The sequence below is a fragment of the Echinops telfairi genome, unplaced genomic scaffold, assembly GCF_000313985.2.
Source record: "Echinops telfairi isolate 266 unplaced genomic scaffold, ASM31398v2 ScPeMD7_7420;HRSCAF=8458, whole genome shotgun sequence".
NCBI lineage: Eukaryota > Metazoa > Chordata > Mammalia > Afrosoricida > Tenrecidae > Echinops > Echinops telfairi.
Window position 1 is genome coordinate 52,514,386 of NW_022111320.1, and position 7,241 is coordinate 52,521,626.

Consider the following 7,241-nt stretch of genomic DNA (forward strand, 5'->3'; position numbering starts at 1 on the left):
TTACTCACTTGTCCTCGCTCCCTGCCACTTCTTTTTGTCTCCTCGAATGAAGAGGCACGTCAGAAAGGGTGGCCGTTTGATGACATAGGAGAGGTGAAGAAAAAAGTGAGGGAGGTGTGCTGTCAGTCATCCAAACAGATGAGTTTGAAAACTGCAGATTTGACAAATGTATTACATAAGTGTAATGGAGAGTACTTTGAGGATGATAAAGTTATTTTGTAAAAAAAATGTAAATACATAGCTTTGGGGGGGGGTGATTCTCTCTTTTTTGGGGGGGACCCCTTGTCTCGGAGATGCCAAGTAACTTGTTTCAGTTAAGTGATGGCATTGAACCAGGTCTCTGACACCAGGAAGTTTCGACTCTGAGCACTGACTGCCTCTTCAGCAGGTGCCCATAACCAAGGCTGGGCCATTGTGTGCCATCTGCTCTCCAGTCTGCGTGTGTCTGGGCTGGGGTGTTAGTAGCACCCCATGCCTTGGCTGGGGAGACCTCATCCTGCCTTTCCCTCTTCCACTGAGACTCGAAGAACAGCGCTGTGCTTTCCCCATTGCTTTTCCCTCCAAGGCAGTGCTCCAGTCCGGCCTCTGGCCTGTTGCTGGCTGTTTGCTGGCTGTACTCTCTTATTTCAGCCCCCACGTGCATTCTAGTAATTTTTTAAGACCATGTGTTGAATACCTAGGATGTGCTAAGCACCTACAAAGTACATTTATATTTATTCACTATTTGATACTCTTCATAATTCTCAAAGGTAGAATTATCTTACAGATGAGAAAACTGGTCCAGAGATTAAGTGACTTTCTCAGAGTTTTGTAGCAAAGAGAGCTGAGATTTCCCTTTGAAACTACACACACCTGTACATTGAACCAACTTCCATCCTGTGGTGCTTATACAATGGTTTTTGTAAGAGGCCGATGATTTTCTTATGCCATGCTCCTATTTCATACCTTCAGTGGCTTCCTTAGCCAATCACAGGCCTTCTTATTTCTGGAGATCAAGGACCTTGTATGAAGCTGGGGCCCCTGACTGCACTTTAGGGGGTGTGGCAAAGGACCCATGACTTTTGGCCAGTTTTCAGTGGGATCGTGATTCAGGCAGGGTAAGAATTGTTGCTTTGACGGATAAAGCCTCTTCTCCTCAAGTGTGTATCCAGATTCGCCATGATCTTGGCCCTCTTCCTTTTTGGGGCCCATTTTTGTTCTTCCTCCATATTCCTGCTTTATGTTCCTGTGATGTAAAAGTACTGGCTTGCCTTAAACACCTTCTGCTCTTCTGTGTCTCAGAATCACTGTTCATGGAAATCTCTGCCTTTAAATTCTTCCCTCTTCTTCAGGCATCCCCTTTCCTCTGCGCCCCCCCCCCCCCCCCCCCCCCCCCCCTTACCTAACGCTGTCCAAATCTGGATCTCAAGGTCCCTGGGGCATCACGCCTTGTGGCAGTTTTCAGAGCTGACTTTGTTTTCTCTTGATCTCTGTGTCCCTCGCATATAGTCAGTTGTTAGTCTCTGTTGAGCTGAACTGAATTTTTTGGAGACGTGCCTATCTTGGGAAGCAGATATTCCAGGGACTCCCACAGCTTCCACAACAGTGATGTCTTTTGCCAATTTAAGCAACTTGGAATAGTTAAGGATCAGTTTCTGATGTGAACGGTATAACCCATTATGAGGGGCCTTCAAGAAGTTAAAGGGAAGATTCCATTATCTTTGAATTCAGTTTTTTTTTTTTTGGATGAATTTTTGGAAAGCCCTGAAGTGTTTCTGATTTTGTCACGCGAGCATTAGAATGATCTTTGTAGACCATCTTGGACCCCCCATTGCTGTGTGTCCTCTTTGTGCCCAGTGCCCCAGGAGGCTGTATCTTTCAGTCATGGCCTTGGTTTCCTATGTAGGAGGAGAGCGCTGTGCCCCCTTCCCTGAGGCTTCGTGGATCGCCGTCCGAGACCTCAGCCTCTCTCAGTCAGTGCAGCCTGTGCCGTTCAGTGAGGGCCCACTGGCCTGTCGCTCATGCTTCTTCGCCAGTGTGTTTATAAAAACCATCTAGCATAGTAATGCCCAACATTTGCCTTATCATTTTGCTGAGAAGGGTTTATTTCTCTTTATTAAAAAACAACAACCAAACAAAACTTTTCTCTGCGTAAGCATTTCCTAGTACACGTTGTGAGTCTTTGATGGAGTCTTAACTGCAGATGCTTGACAGGGCCGCCTGCCCGTGCCCTGGGACAGGCTCAGCGTGGGAGGGTTCTCTATTGGGCGGGCGGGAGTCAGCATGGCCCTCCCAGATCACGATTCCTTTCCCTGAAGTTCTTACCAGTTCCCTACACACGCTCTAGTTATTTCTGAATTTCCCTTAAAAACTGTTACTTCCTGTTCACTACAGAGACAGCCCAGAGGGAGGCAATTTTGGGAAACAAACAGTTGATCCAGTTGCTGATGGGCTTTGCAGGGCCTAGAGCACCTCCGTCCTGGTGGGTGTTCACGGTTTACGTGTTTGAGACTTGCTCCCACAGGCGTGCGGCGTCCTCTCCAGAGAGAGGGGAGCCTTGTGCCTTACCCAGGAAACCAGGGACTGCCCCACCCGGCTACAGGGGAGTGTGCTAGGTTGGGGGCAGGAGTCCTGTCGAAGGTGAGCCAGGAGGCTTCATGAGAGGCTTGCTCTGCCCTGTTGGAGGGTGGCCGTGAGTCAGCACCAGTGGATGGCAATGGGTTGACAGGGTGGGGTTCCTTATCATGAATTGCCTACTTGTTTTTTTTTGTGCTGATTTTCTACTAGACTTACCGTTTTCTTAGTTTTTCATACATATCGAAAGTATTTTGTCGTGGTGAAATACATATGTCATAGAGTACCTGGCATTTCAGCCACTTCTGTGTGGGTAGGTCAGTGGCATTAATTACAGTCATTACTTGTGCAGTCATTATCTGTTGCCATCTTCCCACTGCCCTCAACAGGACCCTTGAAGCTACAGTGTCCGTCCCCCCCCCCATGGTGAACTGAGATGACTTGGTCTGGATGGCCCTTCTGTACAGTGTCTCTGTAACTTCCACCCAGCCACGTGGGACCTTGCCGATGAGATGCGGAGATTTAGTTTTTCCCTCAGTATAAAGTGAGCCAGTTCAGAAGCAGCAGAAAGAGCGGCACCTTGGTGGTGTAGTGGTAACGCTTTGGCCAGCCTGGGCCTGCTACTCCTGTACACGCCTGTGGTCTCGTGGATGCCGCAAAAGGGCTCTGCGAGTCGGCACTGACCCGATGGAAGTGAGTAAGAAAGGAAGGACCAGGAATGCAGTAGGTTCGAGACCCCTTCACGGAGAGGCAGCAGTGTGAATGAAGACCGTGTGGCAGAGCTGTGGGCTTCCTGTCCCACGGGGTGAGTCCAGCAGAGGGCCTTCGGGCAGAAAGAAGGCTGGCTTGCAGAATGAGATGTCTTTCAGGCCCCTGCCAGCACTAGAATCGCTCTGTAGCACTTGCCCCAGAGAGAGCCCTGCCTGCCTGAGCACGGTCAGGAAGAGGTGTGGAGCGCACTTTGTAACCTGTCAGCTTCCCCTAACAAACCAGGCCGTCAGGAGTCTCGTCTGCAGGCGAGTTTTGTGTGGCCACTGCAGTGGGTTTGGACCCAGCAGAGGAGCAGCATGCCGGAGGGCGCCATTGCTGTCGGGATAAGGTAAAGTCCATTGGAGGGGGAGACGCACTTGACCTCTGCCTCCCAGTCGTCAGCTGCGGGCAGAGGTCACACAAGCCATTTATTTCCTCACCGCCCTTTACCATCCCTGGTTAGCACTAAGAAAATGCCGTCTGTGGGTGGTTGTCTGTGCTAGATACTGTGTACAAGCGGACTCCCACAAGATGTGTCCTCTTCAGTTGGATTTATTTTATTCAGGATAATGTGTTCAAGGCCCATCCATGGCATACCATGCAGCAGAGCTTCATTTCCCCTGAAGAGTGTGCATTGTAAGACGATAGCGCGTCTGACCGCTCTTACATCTCCTCCATGTTAGTTCTTGTATTGTTTCTGCACACTCAGGTGTCCTCTCCGAGATGATGCCTTGGCGGTTTTGTTATGGTACTGTATATACTCGTGTATAAGCTGAAGTTTTCAGCACATTTTTAATGCTTTAGCCGACCTGAATATCAGCCGGGGAACCTAATTTTACCACAAAAACCAAATTAAAAATGTGCTGAAAAAACGTGGCTTATACACGAGTGTGTATACGCACACACACATTTCCATTTTTGATGCAGTGAAATTTATGTCTTATATTATGCATTTTGTGCTTTGGGATTTTGGTTAAAGTTGCTTTTAATTTATAGGGAAATCTGTCATTTTATGATATTTGTGTCCGTGAACGTGTGACATTTTTGTGATTTTTTTTTATAGATTTCTTTTCATGTCTCAGTAAAGTTTTGTAAAGTAAAATCCTGTTTTGCCAGATTTGTCACTAGATAGCATAGGCATTGTTGCTTTTGTAAGTAGTATTGTTAGGCAGTCATACTTTGTAATGTGTAGGTATTGCTTGAATGTCTCTCTGTACTTGCTTTATGAATATTGATCTTGTACCAGTAACCTTATTGGGCTCTGCGTTCCTAACAAGTTGCCTGTAGATAATCGTGGTATTCCTTGGCTGTTGATTTTTCCCTTCTTTATTCCACACCTTATGCCTTTTTCTTTTTAAAAAGTGCCTTACCTGTCGCAGACGTGTCTGGCGTCTGAATGCAAAGCTTGTGCTTCCGGTCTCGTGATTGAGGGTGGTGGCTCCTTGGGTGGCTGTTGTCCAAATGAATACAGTTCCCCTCTAGTATGTTAGTCACTTAATCATATCTCTTTAAGATTAATTTTTAGAGGAAACGATGACAGTTTATCATTTATAAATGAACAGTTGAGTGGCAGTACATTCATGTACCACGCAGGGACTTTATTTCATTCCAGAATATTTTTATTGCCCCAAAGGGAAATCTCATACCCAGTAAGCAGTTACTCCCGTCTCCAACTCCTTCGCCCCAGCCCCTGAGAACCATTCTTCTGTCCTTGCTGGATTTCTCCATGCAAGACGTGTCCCATAGAGAGCACCTCTGGGTGACCTGTCAGCCTCATGCGGTCCAGGTCCACCCACATTGTAGCGTACAGCAGTACACCACTCCTTCTTGTGGCTGAGTAATCGTTCGTTACATGTATGGACCACAGTTTGCTGAGCGGTTCCCACCTTTTCTCTCTCGTGAACAGTGCTGGGTGAACAAGCATGCATGTGCGTTTGTACATCCACGTTTCCATTCTTCTGGGTGTCCACTGAGGAGTAGGATTGGCTGGCTTGGTTGTAAGTCTGTGCTTAGCGTTTGGATGAGCCACCAGTCTGTTCCCCACAGTCGTGTGTGTCCTTAGCAGCGATGGCCAGCAGCGCCCGAGGTCCCCTGCCTGTACTTCTTCATGAACACTTGCTAGTTTCTGTTTTTCAAAAGCACGAATAGGTTTTTTATTTTATCAATCTTTTCTACATCTTTTGTGATAATCATGTAGTTTATCTTCTTTAATAATTTTATTATTAATACTTTTTAGGAATTTAACCCTATTGGTTCCTGTTTGTATTTCATGAGCCCTTCAGGTATTTGCGCCTTGGATTGTAAACTCACCTTTAGCGAGACTTTATTTTTGAGGATCTTAGGGTACTTCTGTAGAGGTGTGTGACTCAGAGATGGTTCACATTTGCTTCTGAGATGCCAGTGTTTATCACCTGTGTGGGACCACTTTGTTTTTGTTTAACTCCGACTCATGGTGACCCTGTAGGGCAGGGTAGAACTACTGTGGGTTTCTGAGACTGTAACTGTACAGGAGTAGAAAGCCTCATCTTTCTCCCACCCAGCGGCTGGTGGTTTTGAACTGCCGAACTCATAGTTGCAGCCCAAACATGTAACCATTAGGTAGGCTAAGGTAAATTTAAGCTTCAAACTGATTTGAAGTCAAAATGTAGACCCCACTCCCACCCCCACCCCCACACGCAGTATCGTTGAAACCACTATGATTCCTAAAAACTCAAACTGACTGCCACTAGTTGGTCCTGACTCAAAGCGACCTTCTAGGACAAGCTACGAGAGTTTCCGACCCTATGGGAGTAAAGAGCCCTGTCTGTTTTCCTGAGTTTCAGACTGCTGCCCTTGTGGCCAGCAGCCCAGCGAGAGCCACTGCGTCACCAGGGCTGTAAATAAGAACTTCCCGACCGTGAGTCTTTCATCAGCGCAGACAGACGGCCTCGTGCTTCCCCTCGGAGTGGCTCCTGGGTTTGCACCGCTGACCGGTAGCTGGGAGCCCAGCAGTTCCCTGTCCTCCCGCTCCTCCAGCCTCGGGTGACAGGCTTGCGTGGCATCTCCTGTGGGGGCGGCGAGTCTCCCCCGCTCCTCCGGGATGAGAGTGCTCCTCAAGGCCTGCTTCACGCAGACATGGCAGAGGCTGCTTTCCTCCATCCCCAGGCATTGTCCCCCCTCCCCCTCGGCATCGACACCCTCCTCTGCTTCCAGGACGCTGCAGTGTCAGCTCTCAGGAGAATTGGGCTGTTTTGCTTTTCATCCTGTTCCTGGGGGATTTCTTACCTTTTTTGTTAGCCCAGCTGTGCCTTTGAAAAGGAAGCGTGTTATAATTTTATGTACACGTCTCCATGCTTTGCCGTGAGGCACTTTGCAAGGTCTCCTGTTTGCCAAGATGTAGGAAGCTCTGCCTGGTGGTCCTGCCCTGCCCTCACCGGTCAGTTTCCAGAGCTGTGGATCCGTCTCCCTTCTCTCTCGCTGTGGTTCATGCTTCTGGTGTAGCCAGTATTTTAAGTGCTCACTCTCAGCTAACCATTTTTTTTTTTTTGGCAGATGTTAATGCCAGAGGCCTTTGCCATGAAAGTGCCGTCAGCGGGGAAGCTATAAAGTGGCAGTTAATTCTGGTCTGTGTTCATCCTGAAATTTTGAAAAGTGGTGTATCTCTTAGCTCTTGGTCTCAGAAACCACTGCCCCAGAACCCGGTGGAGGGGCTGTGCAGGCACGGGGTGGTGCTCTGTTTACGAAGGGGCTGCAGGTCGCTTCCCTCTTCATGAGCCTGTCCAGCAGGCTCACATGTGCCTTCTTCGAACCGCTGTCTGTTAATCAGCGTAAGGAGCAAAGTTCAGTTTATTTGACAAGGAACACGAAGACAGATCTTCGCAGCCTGCCCACCGTGTCCATCCAAAGGAGCACTTTATGAAGAGCAGGGGGATTTTAAAATGGGGGGTCCCATTTGAATG